This window comes from Cnephaeus nilssonii (genome assembly GCF_951640355.1).
Source record: "Cnephaeus nilssonii genome assembly, chromosome: 19".
In the NCBI taxonomy this organism is placed as follows: Eukaryota; Metazoa; Chordata; class Mammalia; order Chiroptera; family Vespertilionidae; genus Cnephaeus; species Cnephaeus nilssonii.
In genome coordinates, this window is record NC_137090.1 from 19538196 (window position 1) to 19549656 (window position 11461).

Here is an 11461-nt window from a genome sequence, read left to right on the forward strand (position 1 = left end):
TTTAAAAATGTAAAAACTATTCTTCTCTTTCAGGCCATTCAAAACAGATGCTGGGCTGCATTTCGCCCATATGCTATAGTTTGCAAACCCCTGTAATATAAAATGAAAATATTTCATCAAAAATTCACACAGAGAACTTTCTAACATTCCTGCCTTCACCCCAATAAATATTTTTTAATCTAGTTTTAACTCTAGAGTTAGTTTTAATTATAGTCCAGGTGTTATTCTGAATAATTTAGATGGTATAGGTAAGTATGTATATTTCTGTAGAGAATGTTCTCTAACTCCACAATAAGAGATGAGAGAGCCTGGATGGCGTGGCTCAGTGTTGAGCACTGACCTATAAACCAGGAGGTCACAGTCTGATTCCCTCAGGGCGCATGCCCAGGTTGTGGGCTCAATCCCCAGTAGGGGGTGTGCAGGAGGCAGCTGATCAATGATTCTCTGTCATCATTGATGTTTCTCTCTCTCTCCCTCTCCCTTCCTCTCTGAAATCAATAAAGACATATTAAAAAAAAAAAAAAAGAAAGAAAGAGAGAGCCGAAACCGGTTTGGCTCAGTGGATAGAGCGTCGGCTTGCGGACTGGAAGGTCCCAGGTTCGATTCCGGTCAAGGGCATGTACATTGGTTGCGGGCACATCCCCTGTAGGGGGTGTGCAGGAGGCAGCTGGTTGATGTTTCTAGCTCTCTATCCCTCTCTCTTCCTCTGTGTAAAAAATCAATAAAATATTTTTTAAAAAAAGAAAGAGAGATGAGGTTTCAAAGGCATAACTCAGACAACTGTCAACAATCTTTATTCTATAAATAGAGCAGCTAAAATGTACTAGTAGGTGCTCTATTTACTAACTATGTACTGACTATGCTAATGCTGAACATAAAATATGAAAAGCCACAGTGCCTGCTTTCAAGGGGCTCACATGCTAGTGATAAGGCATATAAATAATAAAAATGTGATATGACAACTACTATAATGTTCATACTTAACAGGTGCATTAGGAGAATTGACAAAAAAAATGGCATGCCCAACTCCACCCAGAAAAGTAGGCAAAACCTTCTTCACTCAAAAGATACTGGTTGAACCCAGCCGTAGGGGCTCGGTGGTTGAACGTTAACCTATGAACCAGGAGGTCACAGTTCAATTCCCGGTCAGGGCACATGCCCGGGTTGTGGGCTCGATCCCCAGTGTGGGGTGTGCAGGAGGCAGCCGATCAATGATTCTCATCATTGATGTTCCTATCTCTCTCTCCCTCTCCCTTCCTCTCTGAAATCAATAAGAATATTTTTTTAAAAAAGAGAGGGGGAGATAAAGGAGGGAGAAGAGATGGGAAAGGGGAGGGGGAGAGAAAGGGAGGGGGTAACATCCATGTGAGAAACTTCAATCAGCTGCCTCCTGCACACTCCCTACTGGAGATGGAGGCGGGAGCCCAGGCATGTGCCCTGACCGAGGAATCCATCCAGAGATCTTTGGTGCATGGAGCAACACTCCACCAATGAGCCACACCAGCCAGGGCTCGAGTTGTTTTTTTGTGGGGTTTTTTAACGGAATTTGAAAGGTAGGATATACCATGCACTGAATAAAGGTAGAGATTGATATTATGGAGAAGAAAGGGGAAAGACAGGACATGATACGACTAATACCAACTTAATTCTTTTGCCTCTTAAACTTACCTTAATCCAGGGGTCCTCAAACTTTTTAAACAGGGGGCCAGTTCACTGTCCCTCAGACCGTTGGAGGGCCGGACTATAGTTTAAAAAAACTATGAACAAATTCCTATGCACACTGCACATATCTTATTTTGAAGTAAAAAAACAAAACGGCAAAAACACCCGCATGTGGCCCGCAGGCCGTAGTTTGAGGACGCCTGCCTTAAACTGTTATTTATCTTCAACTATTCAAGAACTAACAAAAGCTGAACGTAACGTATTTTTGTAATGTGTAACCCATGAAAAAGCAACTAGCTGATACTTATAACATCCACAAAGCTTTCAAACGATTAATAAAGATTTTTAAAATAAAATAAACTAAGTAAAAGAAATTTGTTTCCATAAATAATTATGGTATCATAATTACTTAGAACTTTCTTTGCCAGAAAAGTTTTTCATTATTGCATCCTCAACCTGCTCTAGCCTTCTAAAACTCAGAAACCAATTTCTTATTCTTTATCCAGTATTACCGTGAATATTAAGCACTAGAGATAAAATATCCTCTAAAAGAAAGAAAATAGACCACTGGGTGGGAAAATATAGCAGTAAGTCTAAGCTTTTTCTTTTAAGCTATTTCTCTCCACAGATTTTTAAAGAGACTCCAAAGATATGTACTCTCCATCACTATATACACATCTCCTTAACAAGTTTCTACAAAATATGCTACTGAAATAAAACAAGTGACAGTTTTCATGGTATTATGACAAAGACTAAACTATTTATATAGTATATTTAATAATAGAATTTGATGACTATAGGCACTCTGCAGATACGACAATGCTAAGTTTCAATTCATTTGGGGGGGGGGGGAGGAGGGGGAGGAGTCCAAATGATTAAATTAGCTTCCAAACTACTTTATAACATTTGTTACCTTGCCCAGACTAGTGCTAGAAAAGTAAACAGCATTCTGGAATAGTTTACTCTAGCTCCTTGAAATAAAATCTGGGTACCATCAGTAAAAACATTTCAACTAACATTGGTGATTCTGTGTAAATACAATCTAATATAATTCAACTAATATGCCAAATCAGTATGTCCCAAAGATTCAATTTTAATGCTAGTGTAAGAGGAAGAAATATGGTAAGGAGAGAATTTGACACATTTCTTTTACATACATGTGGTTCTACCTTATATCTCATCAATATCAACTACCCGAATATTTTCCTTTTGGAACTACTAGTTTAGTATATTCCTTTCTGGAACTACTTCCTTCTCCATTCAAAATAATGCACACACAGTCAATTCAGAAAATACTGAAAGAGCAAAGACATTTATGGGGAAAAGGGGGGGAAAAGCTAAGGATAGTCAAGAATCAATGATGAAAAACGAAAAAAATTTTTAAAAGAATCAATGATAGAAATAATCAAAGAGGAAAATAATCTAATTTTTAACAATGTTAGTACAACTCTATGATAAAGATGCAAACAACAAATCTGATTTTATAAGTGAAGTATGCTAAAATAAACTACCAACCAACATAAATGCAGAGCATGGTCTGAGTCTATGACAATTTATTCAAGTATATAAGCATACATCCGGAATGTTGTAATCATAATCTGTAGATTATATTGAATTCCCTTATTAACAAATGTATATAAAAGTGAAGGCAGTGTTTGATTACATAGGATATGTGATTCACATAATGGCAGAAAGTTTGCCTAAGAGAAGAAAATAATTGTTACAAGTGTAGGAGGTGACATTCCATTTCTCAAACTGGGTGGAAGATATATGAGTATTGGCTGCATATTCTTTATATTCTGATATTCTTTATATTTTACACATTTTAAAATATTATTTCATATATAGTTAATACCTATAAAACAATGTTTTAAGTGTGAGAAAAATCTGAGCAAACAAGTTATTTTAGGGGTTTTTTTTGTTGTTAATCCTCACCTGAGGATATTTTTTCCATTGGTTTTTAGAGAAAGAGGGAGGGAGGGAGAGAGGGAAAGAGAGAGAGAAAGGGGGAGAGACAGACAGACAAACATCGATGTGAAAGAGACACATCGATTGGTTGCCTCCTGCACAAGCCCCAAATGGGACTGGGGAACAAACCTGAAACCCAGATATGTGCCCTTGACCAGGAATTGAACACATGATTCTTTGGGGTGCAGGTCGATGCTCTACCACTGAGCCATACCAGCCAGGGCTAGTTTTTCTTTTTAATCCTCACCTGAGTATATTTTTTTATTGATTTTTAGAGAGAGGGAGAGAAACATCAATGTGAGAGAGAAACATTGATTAGCTGCCTCCTGTACATGCCCCAACTGGGGACTGAACCCCAAACCTAGGTATGTGTCCTGGTCAAGAATTTACAACCCTTTGGTGTATGGGACAACTCTCCAACCCAGCTACCCGGCCAGGATTGAGCAAACAATTGTTGATGGAAGAGGTAAAATGTACATATGCATCCAATCCATTTTTGTTAATTACTTAAAAAAAATAAGCCCTAGCCAGTTTGGCTCAGTGGATAGAGCATCGGCCTGCAGACCCGAGGGTCCCAGGTTCAATTCTGGTCAAGGGCATGTACCTCAGTTGCAAGCTCCTCCCTGGCTAAGGCCCTGACTGGGGCCAGTATAGGAGGCAACAAATCGATGTATTTCTCTCACATCGATATTTCTCTCTGTCTTTCCCTCTCTCCAAAAAGCAATGGAAAAATATCCTCGGGTGAGGATTAAAATATAAATAAACAAACAAACAAACAAATAAATAAAGTGAATAGGTAGAAAAATAGATAATTTCTCTTTAATTTTCTTAGAGAAAATTACCAGTAAAGGTTTACTGGTATTAGTGTACTCTCAGAGATACTATACACACATATATATGTACATACACATATACATATCAAACTACTTAAAGGTAACTTTCTACTTCTAAAGTTTCCCCCAAAGCCAACCTCCATCACAAATATTTCCTTAACCATGCCGAAACCGGTTTGGCTCGGTGGATAGAGCATTGGCCTGCGGACTCAAAGGTCCCGGGTTCGATTCCGGTCAAGGGCATGTACCTTGGTTGTGGGCACATCCCCAGTAGGGGGTGTGCAAGAGGCAGCTGATCGATGTTTCTCTCTCATCGATGTTTCTAACTCTCTATCCCTCTCTCTTCCTCTCTGTAAAAAATCAATAAAATATAAAAAAAAAAACAAAAAAAATATTTCCTTAACCATAAAAAGTACTGATATGCCAGACTGGGCGTGGCTCAGTGGTTGAGCATCAACCTATGAACCAGGAGGTCACGGTTCGATTCCCAGTCAGGGCACATGCCCAGGTTGCAGGGTCGATCCCCAGTGTGGGTTGTGCAGGAGGCAGCTGATCAAGGATTCTCTCTCATCATTGATGTTTCTCTCTTTCTCCCTCTCCCTTCCTCTCTCTGAAATCAATAAAAACATATTTTTTTTAAAAAAGCACTGATACTCCTCTACTCATGATCCCAGAAATAAATTACAAAAATAAATTCCTAAACAAAAATGTTCATGTTACAATTTTTGGTGTATTTGTAGGCTTAATATTTGTGTATCTTACTTTTTACACAGGTTTATCCACATCTATAATATTCGCTTTATGATGGGCACCAACATTTTAATGATGTGTGATAATACTAATTTGATTAAGAGGGCAATAAAGTACACTGGTGAAGAGCACAGAGTTCGGAGCCAGAGCTCCTGAATTGAAACTCAGCTCTTCTACTTGCTAGCTATATAATCTTGGGCAAGCTACTTAACATCTCTGTATTTCAGTTTCTCAACTGTAAAATGGAAATAACAGTACACACCTTATTGGGTGTTGAAACTAATTAAAACATGTATCACAGGACTTAACAGGTGCTATGTAAGGATGAGATATTACTAATGGTACTACTACTAACAATAGTTCTGCACCATCTTCCCAAATATATTGAAAATATCTTTAGAATTTTGAATTATTTACTAAAATTAGATACTATTAAAAATAAACATTAAATCTGAAGGCTGGTTAACAGTAAGTGTAAAACCCTGCACCTCTGAAGTGAATAGGTGATTAATAAACCTACATAAGCACTCTATCAAGAACAATCTGAGAGAAGTGGTAGCTCCCAAGTGCAACTATCAATTTCTTCCCTTTCACAAGGGGGCAGTGATAACAAGAAAAGAATGGGACTCTGCAACACCTCTTTCTACAGACAGTAGGGGGTGGCAGTACATATGGCTTAGTCTGAACAAAACAGGAAGACCCAACAGAACTGCTCTTTATTCTCCTCTGGCCCTCTCCTCTTTGCTTTAGCCTCAACATAGCCAGCCTCTAGGTGAGGAATATATCTACAGAAAAGACCAAAACCCAAAATTAATCCCCGAAGAAAATCCAGTTTTGTGTTTGAAGCAAATGATTCCTCAGTAGCTGAATTTGGATCCAGAAAAAAAAGCCAATCAGTATAAATTTTCAGATTAACTGGCAAATTACTTACTGTCCTTAATATGAGCACAACATTCAGGCAAGTAATTCAGTTTATCTGCAAGAATTGTAACATAAAACATAAAATCCATCAATAATTAACCTCATCCTAATGAACACATCCAGGCATTTCTGCTTGCTTCATGGTATATAGACACTCATTGACTGTATACATATAAGTTATATTAAAAAGCTCGTCTTTTGTTACCTCTGAAATTCAAGCTATGTTCTAACAATTCTTTCAAAACACAAATGTTCTTCTTAGAAGTCACAATGTTTTGCAGCATATGAATTATAGACAGATAGAGACAGAGAGAAAAAGAGAGAATTGATTTAATATTTTATTTTTTGTGCTTAAGATGATCTACCTGGGAAATGCTGCAGAAGCACTCACTGGCAGAATCCATGTTGTTGCTTTTTATGCCACATTACTGCATACAATTTATTTTCCCTATTTTGCCACCATACAACCAAGAACATGAACAAATATATCACTACTGTCATTCACTGTAATTAAACATTGCAATAGGTTTTGGCTCCAACCCCTCAAAATGCCTGAAAATGTATCCCTTTTGTTCACCATATTGTTTTGTTTTCCTCATTCCAGATATGTTCACCTGTGTAAAAATGAAGACAGAGGGACATGTGAAAAAAAAATTTCCCTTTGCCTAAGTGATCTTCAACTCACAATTATGGTCAAGACATGGCGGGGGGCGGGAGGGGGGATTGTGTTGTTGTTCCTTCTTTTCCCGGAGAGGAGCAGAGAGTGAACGACACCCAAAACATCACATCTTCTTCATGCTAATTATCACTGTTTACATTTGGTGAAAAACATTTTAAACATTCCACACCTGGGAGGGAAGACACCTGGGAGGGGATACAATTGTATCAGTGCTCTACATGCTGATGTCAAAACCTGGAATTATTTTAGCCCTATTTTTTCTTTCCCATCTCACAACCAGACACAGTCTGGCTTTTCTTCTTCCAGGTGAGTACAATCTCTAATAACACAAAAAAATTGCATATCATAGCTGCTCTCGATTTCCTGTGATAAAATATCTAGCAAGGAGCCTTATTAATCCCTTCTTATACTACGCCTCCTTTCCTGGCGGGGGGGGGGGGGGGATTAATACCAATAATAACACTTCTACCATGAATTTCAACGCCACACAGGCCAACCTACCCTATGTCTTACCTGGCACATGTCACAACTACTTTTATGCTGCATCGTGGGGGCATATTTTGCAACTCGTTCTGCACCACATTCCCTGCCACGTTTAGCAATCTGCCTCGCATCTCATCCTGGGTCCCCGTCATCCGGAGACGCTCTCGGCACCAAATTCCATGACACCTTTGGTGACACCCCCAAACGACCGACTCCGGACCCGGCGGAAGCCACCCTGAGTGCCACATCTGGAGCCAGCCTGCCCCACGCCTCGGACACCGGAGGCACTTCGCTGCTCCTGTCGCTGCCTCCCCGCGCGCCCCCGCCCCCCTCTCCCCGGAGGCGAGGCGTTGGAGGCGAAAGCCCCTGTCACTGAGGCGACCTTTCCTTCCCCGCTCCGCCCGGCCCCTTACCTGCCGCCCTGAAGGAATCGCTGCACCTCGGGGTCAAGCCCCAGCCCCCGGGGTCTCCGAGGACCGCACCGCCCGCCGGCGCCGCCGCGATTCCCAGAGCACCTCGCTGCGCTCCGACGCCCGCGGCGGGTCTGCGCCTCCGAAAGGCGCGGCCGGGGCCTCGCGGGCCGCGAGCGCAGCCCGCGGCGGTCCTCCTGTCAGCGGCCGCGCGGGTGCAGGTCCTCGCCCCTCAGAGAGGCGGCGGCGGCGGCGGCGGCGGGCGCCTCGCTCCGCCTCGCGCGCGGCACCGCCGGGAGGTGAGCGCGAGGGGGATGGGAACGGGGGCGGGGCCGCCCGGAGGAGGCGCAGAGGGCGGCGGCGGCGGCGGGAGGGCAGCGCTGGCGGCCCCGGGCGCGGCGCTTGGAAAAGCTCGCAGCTTCCCCCGCCAGGCCGACGGCTCGCGTGAGGCGGCTGTGCCAGCGGCCCCGCCGGAGCGGCGCTCCCAGCAACCCGCGCCGGACCGGCCGCTCACTAGCGCCGCTGCCGCGCCGGGGGCGTCGCACCCTCGGAGGCCGCCCGCAGCCCCGCCCCCTCCGGGCTAGGCGGGGAGGGGCGCGAGCGCGGAGGGAAGGCGCGTGCGTGGGGGCGCGTGCGTGGTGGAGCGCGCGCCCCCGCCCCCTGCACAGCTTGGGGGTGGGGAGCGGCCAGGAGCGTGCAGACCGACCGGTTCCCTGCGCTCAGGGGTGGATCCCTGGCTCTGCCGCGCTGTGCGGTCTGGGCATTTCTTGCTCCCTCCGGGGGGCTGTGACTAGTGGGGTCGACGGCTTTTAGGGGAGAAAAGGGGAAGGAACTCGATAGCAGACAAGGCCCTAGATAGCCGGCTCCGCCCCCAGGGGTGATGTCACTCTTGAGGTGCTGCTCTGTCACGTGCGCCCACTCCGGGCCTGTCCTCCGGCTTTGATGGCCGGAGCGGTCCTGTAGATTTCCCCCAAACTTGGGTCACCTCACGCACGTATCACTCCGGGCGTCATCGATCACTGCTCATGTCAGTTATTCTCTCCCTATGCTCCATTCTGCTCTGTAGGCTGCTTCAAAATGCCACCGTGGGCTACGGTGGAAATCAGAATAAAGTGGAAAACCCGCGGGGGAGAGGGGGTTGGAGAGGTGTGGCAGGGAGAATGGAGGCTATGTTATCTAGACTTGCTGAAAATTCACCGACCACAGCTTGAGAGTCTTGAGGTGCAGCTGTGACGTCACTTCTGTCACTGCCCGGTTGGACAAGAAGTAATGTGGTTTTAAGAGCTAGTCCGCCAGACACGGAAAGTCACCACATTAACGCTTCCTTGAAGGTCCTATTCCCTCCACCTAGATCTTCTTCCCCTTTATTCTTCCTTTTCCTTGCAACATAAAACAGCAAGTCAACTGTGGAAGATGTCTGAACATAAGTATTTTTTCGTGTGCTGTAAGATGATGCGAAACAATCACTATTGCATGCTCTGCCTGGCTAGTCTTCCCTTCCATAAACTGAGACGACCTTTCGTGGTTATCCATGTCCCAATGAGACGCCATGATTGGAAATAGATGCACCAAATTACTTCAGTCAAGGAACCTGTGTCTGGTCTTTCTTAGAGAGGTTTGTTTGATAACAACCCTTTGGACCTACTTCATCCAGAAGTTTCTTTGGCTTTTTAAAGATAAGCATTGAGCCCTAGCCGGTTTGGCTCTGGATAGAGCGAGGGCCTGCGGTCTGAAGGGTCCCCATTGGATTCCGGTGGAGAGCAAGTACCTGAGTTGCAGGCTTCTCCCCTACCCAGGGCCTGGTCAGGGCTCAGGCAGGAGGCAACCAACCCATGTGTTTCTCTCACATCGATATTTCTGCCTTTCCCTCCTCTTCCACTCTCTCTAAAAACCAATGGAAAAATATCCTGGGTGAGGATTAAAAAATAATAAATAAATCAATAAATAAATAAATAAATAAATATTGCTTTTGGAACAATACAAGAAATTGAATATGAAGCCATTTCCAACAGTTAGTCTCTACAGTTAACGCTTGAAAAGTTAGAGCTAAAGCAGCTTTGAATACTACAGCTAAAATGGCAAGGTGAAGGAGTGGTAAATGGAATCTTTGGGTCATAACTCCCCAACCCCCCAAAAAACAAAAAACATATCTATCCTATGGTGATAGAGGCAGAGTAGTGATTACTTATGGGGAAATTGATAGAGAGAGGGCAGGAGGGAGCCTTCTGGGTTGGTGCAAATAGTCAATATCTTGATCTAATTATTGATTACAATGGTTAATATATGTGCAGAAAGATTTGTGTGGTTTACTCAGTTTTTTTTTTAGGTTATATCACAAAGAGACATTACAACCTGGGTTTGAATCTGCGTCACCCACCACTTACACCAGCTTTGTGACCTTGAGCAAGTCTCTGAGCCTTCTTTGCTTCATCTATCTAATGTGGGTGATGATACTTCAGAGGAAGGTTGTAAAAATTAAATGAAATTGCCCAGCTGCAAAACTCAGTGGTTGAGCATGGACCTATGAACCAGGAGATCATGGTTCAATTCCTGGTCAGGGTACATTCCTGGGTTGCAGACTTGATCCCCAGTAGGGGGTGTGCAGAAGGCAGCCAATCAATGATTCTCTCTCATCATTGATGTTTCCCTTTTCCTTCCTCTTTGAAATCAATAAAAATATTTTTTAAAAAGATTAAATGAAATTGTTTGAAAAATACTTAGCACAGAGCCTGGTATATAATAAGTGCTTAGGAAACAGTAACTATTAGTTATTCTTGCACTCAAATTTACCCTATTTAATTCTCCTTTGGTCTCATTTATATGATTACTTTGAATCTAAGTCTTGCCTGTGAGTTTCACTGAGGCTAATAATATTCCTTCCCTTAAGAATTAACAAAAGGCAGTCAGGAGTGTAATCTGTTGATTTTCAAACTAGTTCAGGCAGCAGCATTTAGAAATTATGGTGCTCATTGTGGAACACCATGGAATACTGATAGCTTTAACTCTGCCTTTTGGACTTGATACAATTTTACTAGCACTAAATCTGGCTATATTATGTTTATGCAGATCTCCACATATAAAAAATAATGCATTTTCACCCTAGCTGGTTTGGCTCAGTGGATAGAGTGTCAGCCTGTGGACTGAAGGGTCCCGGGCTCGATTCTGGTCAAGGACACATGCCCAGGTTGTGGGCTGTCATGCAGGAGGCAGCCAATCAATGATTCTCTCTCATCATTGATGTTTCTATCTCTCTCTCCCTTCCTCTCTGAAATCAATAAAAATATAATTTTTAAAAATAATGCATTTAAAAAAATAATGTCTGCATTATTCCTTTAAAATTTGTTTGCAACTTTTCACAAGGTAGAAATACCAAAAGTTTAACATAAAATGAAAACCTTTAAATCCATCCATTTTTTTCTTGAAATTATAAAAAAAAAAAGTAATTGTTCAATTTTAGCAGCAGAACTCTTTATTAGATTTGCCCAGTCAGCTCTAATAGCTGTGACCCAGAGGGTCTCTTGCTCTGATGAAGTAAGCAACTCTGACTCACTACCCTCCTCATACTTCTTAAGATCAGTCTCCATTTCTTTTGGCTGGCCTTTCCCAAATCCCATGTTCACACTGGGCAGTGGCATTGCCCACTGGAATGAACTCACTGCTTCACTGTTTTGATCATCTAACATGATTCTATTCAGCCAATTCTCTTCCACATAATTCTGCTAATAAGTCTTACAATTTGCTACCACACTCTAACT

The 11461-nt window shown here is 42.9% G+C and overlaps 1 protein-coding gene across 7 annotated transcripts in view; it reads right to left on the bottom strand.

The window, feature by feature from the left end:
* TANC2 (tetratricopeptide repeat, ankyrin repeat and coiled-coil containing 2) overlaps positions 1-7847 on the bottom strand; it is a 281058-nt gene extending 273211 nt beyond the window's left edge. For all 7 annotated transcript variants that reach the window (XM_079798830.1, XM_079798833.1, XM_079798832.1 and 4 more), the window contains exon 1: positions 7710-7847. The gene's annotated coding sequence lies outside the window, so the exon portion shown is untranslated. The remainder of the gene's footprint in view (positions 1-7709) is intronic.
* Between the last annotated feature and the right edge of the window lie 3614 nt (positions 7848-11461).